Source organism: Hippoglossus hippoglossus, chromosome 6, assembly GCF_009819705.1.
Source record: "Hippoglossus hippoglossus isolate fHipHip1 chromosome 6, fHipHip1.pri, whole genome shotgun sequence".
NCBI classification, from domain to species: Eukaryota; Metazoa; Chordata; class Actinopteri; order Pleuronectiformes; family Pleuronectidae; genus Hippoglossus; species Hippoglossus hippoglossus.
The window spans coordinates 16520545-16531583 of NC_047156.1; positions in this window are offsets into that span (position 1 = coordinate 16520545).

The following is an 11039-nucleotide window of genomic DNA, read 5'->3' on the forward strand; positions in this document are numbered from 1 at the left end:
TACAGCTTCTACAACTGAGCTTTTTTAAGTCTTGTTTACATACTAGCCAAATTAAAATCAAGCCGAATTAGCTATTAGTATCTTCGGCACTTTAGCAGTGCAGCCATGGATGGACACACACCTATCACTTTAGTATTTAGATACTGAGGCATATTTAAAAACAGGATTATTCTGAAGCCAGTTTTGAAGTTATACGGAATACCTTTTTTTGTATGATATTAAAGCAGTTTTGTGATGAACATCAGAGACACTGCATTCAAAAATATGTGTTTACACCGGTGTGTCCAGATGACAACAGTACAGTCATCTAAACACAAAGGCCCATTAAACTCTCCACCCTCACTTTATGAAAACCTCTGGTCCAAAGAATCAAAGCGTCTCTAAGTGCACTGACAACTATAATACATAATGTATGTAAGTGGCGAGATGCAAACTTGAAGAAGAGCAGGGATGAGTGAAGGGGTTAAGCTTCTTTATCTAACCAGGGTCCAGGTGCAGCGTGTCCCACCCCTCAGGTTGTGAGCCTCTGTGTTGGTGAGACCTTTAACAACCTCGACATGTAAGCACACTATCCCCAATAGTCCATAAAAGACAGCGTTCGTCTGTGCCGTTCCTCCCAGTCTGTCTGGGATGGCCTCATAAAAAAACTTAACTGGTCCCACGTGATGTCCTCTGTCCACTGGTGACGTGATTGGCTGAAGCCTCTGTGGAAATAGGTTTAGGTGGATGGTTCTTAGATTGTAAAGTGGTTCAGCGCCTCAGAGGTGAGCTCCGGGTGTCTGGTCCCTCTGATACGGGCTCCTTCAAATCATCAGCTAGGTCTTAGGTGTAAGAGATCACTGAAACATATTATGGTGAAAATGGTAGTCTATGGTAATGCATAATACATGTAATTATTGCTATTTGTGGCCTGACATGTTGTGGCTCCTTCTTGTTGAGACCACTCACATGAGAGGAAACCTGCCGCAGAATAAGAAAGTCGTATTGTGGATACAGACGCATGGAAAACGGACACAGACGGTCGTCGGCAGGAAATGAAAACAAATGCAAGTTAAACCATAAAATGATTAAAACAAACAAAAGTACATCAGACATGAATTGACTATTTTGACTCTTGACTGAGGGAAAACGTAGTATCTTTAATAAAATATTGAATCCTGAACTTTTTCCAGAGCTTCAATCTGCATCTAGTTTACCTCCGCCGAGGAGGTTACATCCTTTTTGTTTGTCGGCAGGATTACACAAACATTATTGAATAGATTTTTAAGAAATGTGGTCATAGGTTGGGGGACCAGAAGGAATTCAGTCTTTGTGGGATTCATGACGTTATCTTATTTTCCCATTTTCCCCAATTTCTTAGAGAATAATTCATGGATCCTGAAAAAAAGGGGGGTAAATGGGGGTTAGTTGGTTGTAGGCTCTAATTTGACAGCTTTTTCTGCAATGGAGATAGTGTTTTCATTATCTGCATTGATCTGCTATAGCCAATGTTAACTTGTGGTTTGGAGATTTTGTTTTCCTCTGCTGGGAGACATCGACTGTTTTGATCAGAGTGCAATCACAGCACTCTGGTCATCCCCCCCCACCACCATGATTGAGGCTTTGGCCGCTCAACTATCATGTGTGTAACCATTAACACAGGCCTGGCTTTTTCACTGTTTGCAGTGAAACAGCATCACCTACACACAGACACACACTTCTACTTGATAGGAGCTACTTCAGTTTCCCTCCCTGCCGTCCACAGTCACAGTCTGAACCATTTCATCAACCCCTCGGTTTCTCCCTCAATTTCTCCCCCTCACAAACACACAGGTAATCAAGATACTCCAGCACATTTGTTTCTGCTCACACATCTGGCCAGTGTTTTGCTCCTCCATCTTCAAGTGCTCTTATGCCAAGAATGTAATTAGGTCACAGTTTATCTGAACAGAAGTACTTGCACAATAGAAGCATCTCCGGCTTCATTTCTTATGAAAAAGATATGTACACATATGTCCTCAAACTGGAAGGATTAAGAGTTTCTTTCTGGGGTCAACGGAGCTGAAAGCCTCAGATGTTCTCACCATGAACTCATCCTCAGGCTTGTTGAGCTAAAACATCTGGCTCCCTACTTTCCCTGCACAGCTCTCTGCCGAGCACAGAGACGGATCCTTCAGGATTTGGCCAGTGGGCAACACACACACACACACACACACACACACACACACACACACACACACACACACACACACACACACACACACACACACACACACACACACACACACGATGTGTTGAGTGACAGCACCTGAGAGGCTGAGCAGAACTACTTATAGGTGAAAAAACCAACAGCAGTGGCCCGTTTGTCATTACTCCGGTTAATGTGGCACAGCTGCCTGCCTGTCACATGGCTCCACCCGTCCCCAAATCCCAAGATGCTTTGTGTGTGTGTGTGTGTGTGTGTGTGTGTGTGTGTGTGTGTGTGTGTGTGTGTGTGTGTGTGTATCTTGGCTGACTGCTCCTCCCGCTTAAATACCCTGAGGAAGAGGAGACAGTGGGCCTGTGAGAAGCGTGTGATGTTAAAGGTATGACGCCTCGACTGTGATCATTACTGAGTTTGGTGGAAAAGGCCAGATCCCTGCTGTCCTAGTGCAGAGTAAACACACTTCCCTTGGCGAGGAAGAGACGGAGCGAGAGAGAGAGGGGAAGAAAGCGACACCCCCCCCAAAAAAGAAAAGAAGATGATACAAGACGAGGACGGGGACTGAGAGGAAGGGATGGCACACACAGCCACAACAGGGGGCATGCTGTTCTCCCTATTAGACTGTCAATGTATCTCATTAACATGGTTTCTTTAATCAGCATCTGAGAATATTCCGAGGGCCATCCGCTCTGCTCCCCACCTCCTTCCTCTCGTTTTGATTACACTGATGCATATACGTTCATCGCAGTTTTTTCTCCTCGTTTTAATGAAACATTCGGATTTAAAACGCTCTGTGTTGTTCTCATCAGTGGCCCGTCTTCACTTGTGGAACGCAGCAGGCTGCCATGTTAAAGATCTCCGCTCTGCCCCCGTCACATCAGGGGAAGCTGGTTCACGAGCATTCATGCTGAAAACCTGTCTTATCCAAATGATGGTTTGCCACAATGCGCAACCAAATTATTTCCAAAAGTTGCTCACAGTGATAAAAAACAAAGTGGGGTTGCTTGAACATGCCATTAGTTTATTCGGTGAAAAACAGTAATGTTCCTTCCACTGGTCAATAAACACAGTAACATCTGGCTTTTGTCTGCAGTGTAAATGGACACTCAGTCCCAGGGACATTCAGTCCCAGGTCAAATGACTTTGTAGTAGACGCAGTTATTAATTGGCTCCGATTGATGGAAACATGACGCCCACATTTCTTTGTCTTTAGTTAGGCAGTCTAGACGCTGAAAAATGTTCAGCTTTACATTACGACGTGTAAATATCCCTAAATGTTTGTGTACTTATTGTTTCTCACACCTTGGGAACAACATGCAGCAGCGATTTATTTATTCATATCTTGAAAAACACTGCAGAGACGGTGAGGTGAGAGAGTTTCTCAGTTTCTGGGACTTTGGTGTTTTCAACGCGGGAAAAGTAAACAGACAGGCAATACTCCTAATGGGAAAGGATTCATTCACCTTTTTATCGGGTTCACCCCCCGTTTATAAAAAACTGCGTATACTCACTAACTTAGGTGTAACAGAGGTATTATTCGTAATGATTCTCTTATCATGTGTTGTGATCTGTGTATGAAAAGAAAAAGAAAATGTTTGCATTTCTGTTGTGCAGGTTTTCACCTCTAAGAAGATGAACTCTCAGGGACAAAGAGGTGTCACCGATCTGTCGTTCACATGTGTCACATGTCGGGGCCCCTACAGGAAGCAGGCTGGTTGTTCAACAGGAAGCTCTGACCCCATGAAGAGACGTTTCTCTTCTTTATTTGCTGTCTGCTCGTCCTTAATGAGAGCAGCAGTGCAAACAAACCCCAGCTATTGTCCAGAAACATGAGAACAGTAATATATGATTTCATATATTCCTCGTGCATACGATGAATACAGATGACATGAGAGGCTGGAAGCAAACAGTCATGCCAGACACATTCCCAACACCACACATGCTCATTCTTAAATCATGATCAAATCTTGCCAATGTTGGAAAATCTGAATTCCAAAAGCTGCACAGCATCACAAATGGGACCAGCAGCTTCGTCAAACAGACACAGAGACGAGTGGGAGCTTCTGAAGCTTCACTGCAAAGCCCCAAACCTAAACACCCTCCACCCACTGATTGACTCCGACTCTCTCCCTGTACGTCTCCTGAAGGAGCCTGGACTTACACGGAAGCTCTGACGCACATCTTTAGGTCCAGAATGATAAACTATGTGTCCTCCATGTCCTCTCCCTTGATTTGACACTCTCCTCCAGCGGCACAAGGCAGCACATTCCCATAGTCCCGTGTGCTCTCCGGGTGTGTTCCTGGCACCGAACGTGCTGATAGGATAAATAAATCACATGCAGGTCCTCTGGAGAGCAGAGAGACGGCCTGGAACAGGCTACAGGGAAAAAGAAGACATCTGGTGGAGGAGCCGCAGCCTTTGTGCTGAGGAGGAAATCATCTACCTATAAAGACATTATGTTCGCAGGCACCACATGTTCACCCTCAGCTGTTCTAACATGTTTGATTCACTTCCCTGAGTTCCATTGAGTGTCCTGTTGCATAAATCCTTAATTATTCTTCAATTTCAATTCTGATATATTGAAAAAAAACGAGTATTACAAAGAGGACATAGACTGTGTAATTTCATGGTACATTTTCACAAGAAAATTTCAAATTGGAAATTCATGTAGAAACAGTCTCAGAACTTCATCGCTGTTTTTCATATTATTAGGACCAAGTTACATGGTTCTATACATGAAACGTTCAAGAAATGATGGGAATGCAGTTCAATGAGCCATATTTTACAAATAGCTGCTGCAATAATAATAATAATAATCTTTATTTGTATAGCACCTTTCATACAAGAAATGCAGCTCAAAGTGCTTAAATACAATATGTTAAAATGTAATTCATAGAAGAGAACAGGTTTTAAGTAACATCAGAACATGGAAGGAAATTAAAAAGAAACAAAAGTGAATTTAAAAGTTCTAGTTAAAGGCTGAAGTACAGAGAATAACAATCCCTTAAGAGAGGGAAGATCAGCCTGTAGCTTGTGATAAAATGTGGACTGTGGAGCATGTTGCAAAGTTCAAATTTAGTTCAAATTTCCCCAATAACAGAATACTTAATGTTTTGGCTCATCAGCTCCACATTATTATTTGTGCCAGGACTTTGAAAAGATTCTGTAAGAAACTGTTTATTCTGAAGAAAGAAACACACAGGCCTGGAGGATGTTGCCTCTTTAGTGGAGGAGGAAATGTTTGGTGAAGGTCGACTGCGAGGTAATCGTTGGTCACATCTGAGTCATTAGTTTCTCAAGAAACTGTGAGAATGGTTCAAGATTTTGGAACCAGAGATAATATTAAGACTTTCTTCTCAATTACGAGTTTGTTCCCATAATATTACTCTATTGTTTTCAAAATCTAATTTCTTTCTTCAATATGGCCCTAATACTAAAGCTGAAACCGTCTTCTGATTATTGGATGAAATAAACCACTGACCAGACGGAGAGATCACATTGCTGCTAGCCAGAAAACGAATCATCTCGGAGGCCTTATGTTGTGTGATAGCACATACTAGCCACTTTGGAGAGGCCACCACTTTGTAGTCCGTACACAAATGCAGTCATGGATGCTGGAACAGTTGATCCTTTGTAAACCCTCGGTCCCAGTGGGTTAGTGGACACAGATTCTATCAAACACTGTAGCTGCTGCTGCTGCGTTCAGTAGGGGAGGAGGAGGGGGGGACGAAACACGCGTCCACCATCCTCCATCTGCGGCGGTCAGGTTTGGCACCGAGTCAGCAATTCTCTCCAAATGGCAGAGCTTACTTTGTGTGTGTGTGTTGTTGTTCACGAGAGCGAGAGGAATGGAGAGAGAGAGAGAGAGAGACAGAAAGAGATGGATGGAGCGAGGAGGGAAGTCAAGCAAAGATGAGACAAAAAAAGAGAAAGAAGAAGCGAGAACAGCGTCCGCAGCCGATGTGCTGCGAGGACTGGGCGTCGGGGTGACAGGTGCATTATCATAGGTTAATGAGAAGACTAGTGCTGCCTGTAGCTGCAATCAGGGGAGTGCCGCCTCCACCAGCACCTCCATCAATCAGAGCCGACGTAAACTCCCACTCCAGCTCCGAGCACGCTCACAAACAGACATACAGTAGGTACAGTAAACAGGCACCTATACAAGCAAGTATCCACGGCACAGATACGGTCACCTACAGCTCGTGGTGCTCAGCGATACAACAATATTGTGGCCAGAGTTCTTCTGAAAACTTTACAGTGTAATTATGAGGTATTTATGGGCACAATGAGAGATAATTAGCACCTCAAGCCCGGCCTTCGGTTATCATCATAAAAAGATGTTAACTAGCTGGTGGGTCCGTGACGTCTCTGCAAATAGACAGGGGTGGGAAAAGTGCTGCGATCATCATTAACACATTTGTTCCAGATCGTTTTTTTTTTCGGACACGATTACGCCACTTCCACTAAACATGTTCAATTTATTCACGATGTTGTGTTTTTTGGGTGCCCCACACAATGTTACAACTGGAGCACTTAGTTTAAAAAGTGATAAAGAGGCGATAAAGAATGGCTGTAAAGCCCCCACATATTATTCCAACATAATCAATTCGGCAAATTTATGAGGAGAAATACATTTGTTTATATTTATTCATATGTTAAAACAGAATATCATGACTGTATCATGACTGTAAATACTTTAGGTAATATAAATTATGTGATTAGGGTAAATGGGGGCAGATGTAGAATTCTGTAGATATTTTGTATAAACATGGAGCATAACCCAGCTTTTTGATACTTGATGCTAATGATACAAAGTGTTGTCTGCAATATCACTAAGAGAACCAGTACATACTTCCACCAAGGCTCAAAGGTTCCCTAAAATCCAGATAAGATCCAGTAATTATTACCTGGGTAAATGGTTAAAACATACTGTTTCACAATGTTAAAGAAAGTAAAGAAAAACATTTGCCCCTGATTCCAGATTCGGAGCAACATTTTTGATGTCCTTCCCTGACCTAAACCACATCCTTCCACCAAGTTTCATAGTTAACTGTTCAGTTGTTTTTGAGTAAAGTCGCTGACTAACAAACGTACAAACCAACCAGCTGCGTAAACACAACCGTGCCAACAGCTTTTTAACCTCGTAGAGAGTCAAAGTGAATCAGATCTTAGCCACGTTGTATAGTTCACACTTATTTGATATGTACAACTGTTCTTTTAAAATGCAGTATAAAGTAGCATCAAATGGAAATACTCAACAGGGGTACAAGTTCTTTATCATGTACTAAAGTATTTTAGCTGAGTAAATGTATTCAGTTACTTTCTAGCACTGAAAACACATCTTTGCAACCTGCTAAATCTATGGTGTTTTTTTTTATATGCAAGTTGTTCCCAGTTGTACTTTCTCTCTCTCTCGCCTCCACCTCACTGGACTATAGTGGTAAAAAATAGTGTTTTTTTTCACAGACTCATATTTGCCAATGTTCACCGGTGTTCTGTGAGGCAGTGGAGCTGTGCCAGAGTGATTTCAGAGGTCTTTACTCTCCGCAGGCCAAAGAGGCCACATGGAGAGGAGAGCTTGCCCTTATCAAACTGGATTAGCCCGTGAGAGAAGAGAGAGAGAGTTATTAAGAGGAGGAGGGAAAGGGAAGGTGCCTCTGAGTGTGAGTCAGTGTATCATTCTTTTCCAGCGCTGGATCCAACAAGCCGCTGGGCAGGAAATGAGGCGGAGGACACCCGCTGACCTGCAGCCACTTGCTGCCTCTCAGCCTATCACAGAAACAATTTAAACAGCTAATGGAACGAGGCTGATCCTCTTTCCATCACATACAGGACCTCTGTGACTCATTTCTGATTAGAGCTCCTCAGGCTTCAAGGTAATGTGCACCAGACAGGGGATGGACCCAACTAGTTATGTTATTACACATATCTATCAGACGGATCCGTGTAGCAGACTGCAGAGGGCACAATGTTTGTTTATGTGAGATCCCTGAGAGAGATTGAAGACAGGAAAGCCCGAGCAGGAGGAAGGGGACTGGGCAGTGGGGGGCAGGCTACAGGTGGAGGGTGGGGGTCCACTGTGGGGGTGAAAGAGGGGTCTGAGGGGGTGACATCAGCACATGTCCGTGACACAATGTGAAGAGGATGCTGAGGGGGGAAGAGGAACAGCGGGCTGCGGGGGCAGCCGCAGAGGGGCCGCTGGAGAGGGGCCCTCACCGGCTGGATGAGCACCAGTGGAGCGGAGCGACCACTGAAAACACACACCGATAGGAAGTCGAATAGAAACACAGAGCCAACACTGTGGTAAACAAACATCTCATGTATTAGCTCAAATGTAAAATACATGTCCACTATGCTCCATACGAACAGAATAGTTTACACAATGTTGAGAGAAACTCAGTCCTCAGTGAACACATGAAACTCACATCCTCATTATTCATTCTTTTTATTTCATTTGCTCTCAGTGGGATCATCATCATCATCTGTCCCATTTCCTCTGCCCTGGACTGAGTGACAGTGATGTGGAAAAAACACAGGAAGCTTCCCTTCCTCCTTGTCTTTGGCCTGGAAAGTGTGTGCACGTTCGTGTGTGCGTGTGTGTGTGCCTGCGTGTGTGTGTGTGCATGAGTAGGCTCATGTGCCTGAACCTTGGGAACAAATTTCAGATCTAATATGTCAAAGTCAGTTAACTGGCGGCAGCCTGTCCAGTTGTAGACAAAAGCTGTGTTCTCCAAAAGCTGATTTGGAGGTCAAGGGGTTAACGTGTGGCTTAACATTTAGTTATAATTCTGCTTCTTGCTTTCTTTGCTGCTCGTTCTCGCTTGCATTTTTCTACTGATCTGATTTTGTTTTTACTGCTGTAAGAAAGTACAACCAGCAGCTTGCAGATATACTAGTCAAAGCTAGTTAGCAGCAAGGCACCTCCCTTCTCTTTGGATGCCTACCACAAACTTCTACAGAAGGAAGCAGTGCTGGAGACCGAAATTCACCAGTTAAAACAACATGGAGGTAAATGGGCTGTGTGGAAATAACACCAGTTTACCATAGAATCAGAACATGCCACCACACGGCTCACCAGCACCAACAAGAGGGTTGTGTGCAGAATTTAGGAAATGAATGAAAGTCTATGTAAAGTCATTTAGTTGTCAACAGTCTGCATGAATAGTCTTCAAAAATTTATTTTTCACTATCAACTAATCTTTTAATTTGTTTCCCAAGTAATCCCTCATGACTGGAACTAATTAGTCTTAACATTATCCATCATTAATCTGCCAATTATTATATTGATTGTTTTTGGCTGTTGTGATGGCAACACAATGGACCAGAAGTACGGTGGCCGAGACGTCTCGCGGATTAACGCAAAACGCACAACTGCAAAAGCCACACAACAGAAACACACAGGAGGTGACAATGAAATAAGAAGAGTAATTGACTGTGGTGCTCGGAGCCTCCGCAGAACAAGAACGACCTGCACCTGTATATTTGTCACAGTTTGTCAGGTCACTTAATGACTCTCGGTTCTACTTTATACTGCTTGAGTTACCCTTTGGATTTCTAGTTCCAGGAACAATCAACTGAGTGGTGTGTTGTTTAGGACGGATGAGCATCGACTTACGATTTCCAATCCATTACGGAAATGTTGCCAATTCTACTACTGAAGTAAAAACACTTAACCCTTACTTAAACATCGACCCAATTATCAAAAATCCAACTCAAATCTGTTTACTATGGGACCATCGAACGAGGCAAACTCACATTGGTCATGTTCACAGTCCAAACTTGAAAGGAAGAGGCCTGCACCATGTGGCCAGTCAGGTCTGTTTGTTCAGGAAGGAGCGAGCTGGCTTCCTGTTTAGCTTCTGTGGGCGGAGTCACAGGAGGAAGTAGTAGGCCAGGTGAGGAAAGGAGGGGAAGGAGGATGGGATTTTCCACAGGTCGGGTCGTATTGTTTTGAGTGTTTATGATACCTTCTTACTGATAAAAAGATTGGATTGTCTTTGAAGAAACCGCCTGTGTCTCTTTGCTCTACCTATAATAATTATAATAATAATCTTTATTGGTAGAGTACTTTTCAAAACAAAGTAACACAGAAGTAAATATTAATACAAATAACAAAAACAGTGGTAAAATAATAAATAAAGGAATAAAAACATGAAATGTGTGACAGAAATTTAAGGTTGTATATATATGTATCTATGAAAAATGACCATCACAATACCACATTATATTAGCGGAGTAAATGTTGCAGCTCTGTAATAATAATACATATTAATACCAATAACAATTCAAGTCAGACATGCCAGGAACAGGCCTGACTCCAGCCACTGTGATCAAGTGGCCACCAAGCTGCTCCATTGTTGTACATTTTCACGGATGTCAACATGTAATCAGTTCTGATCTGATATGAACCTCATCCTCTTTACTGATGAAGATCCGGGAGAGTTGTTTCCTTTTTTCCAGCCCAGTGGTCGTTATGGGAGCTTCCACACCAGTGGACTGCAGCCTGCACACGTTACTCTTGAGTTCAATATTGCATTTTAAATGACAGATTGGTGTTTGGTGGTTGAAGCAGCAGCTTCCTGATGACATGTGGCTCTGTGCAGTTACTTGAAAACACCGAGCTGTACTCACCACACTGAGGTGAGGAGCCATCGGTGGATTAGAGCAGCGAGGTCTGTGCTGTGATGTGTTGTGCGTCTCCTGGCATGATGTGACATCATAAGACTTGATAAGAGTCACCGCACTCAAGTCTTATGAGAGAAGCTCTTCTTTATTTTTATTGCGTAGGATAAATCCTGTTATCGCAGGGAAGTGAGTGGATGTGGAGCTCTTTGTTCTGTTCAGCCACGGGGCAGT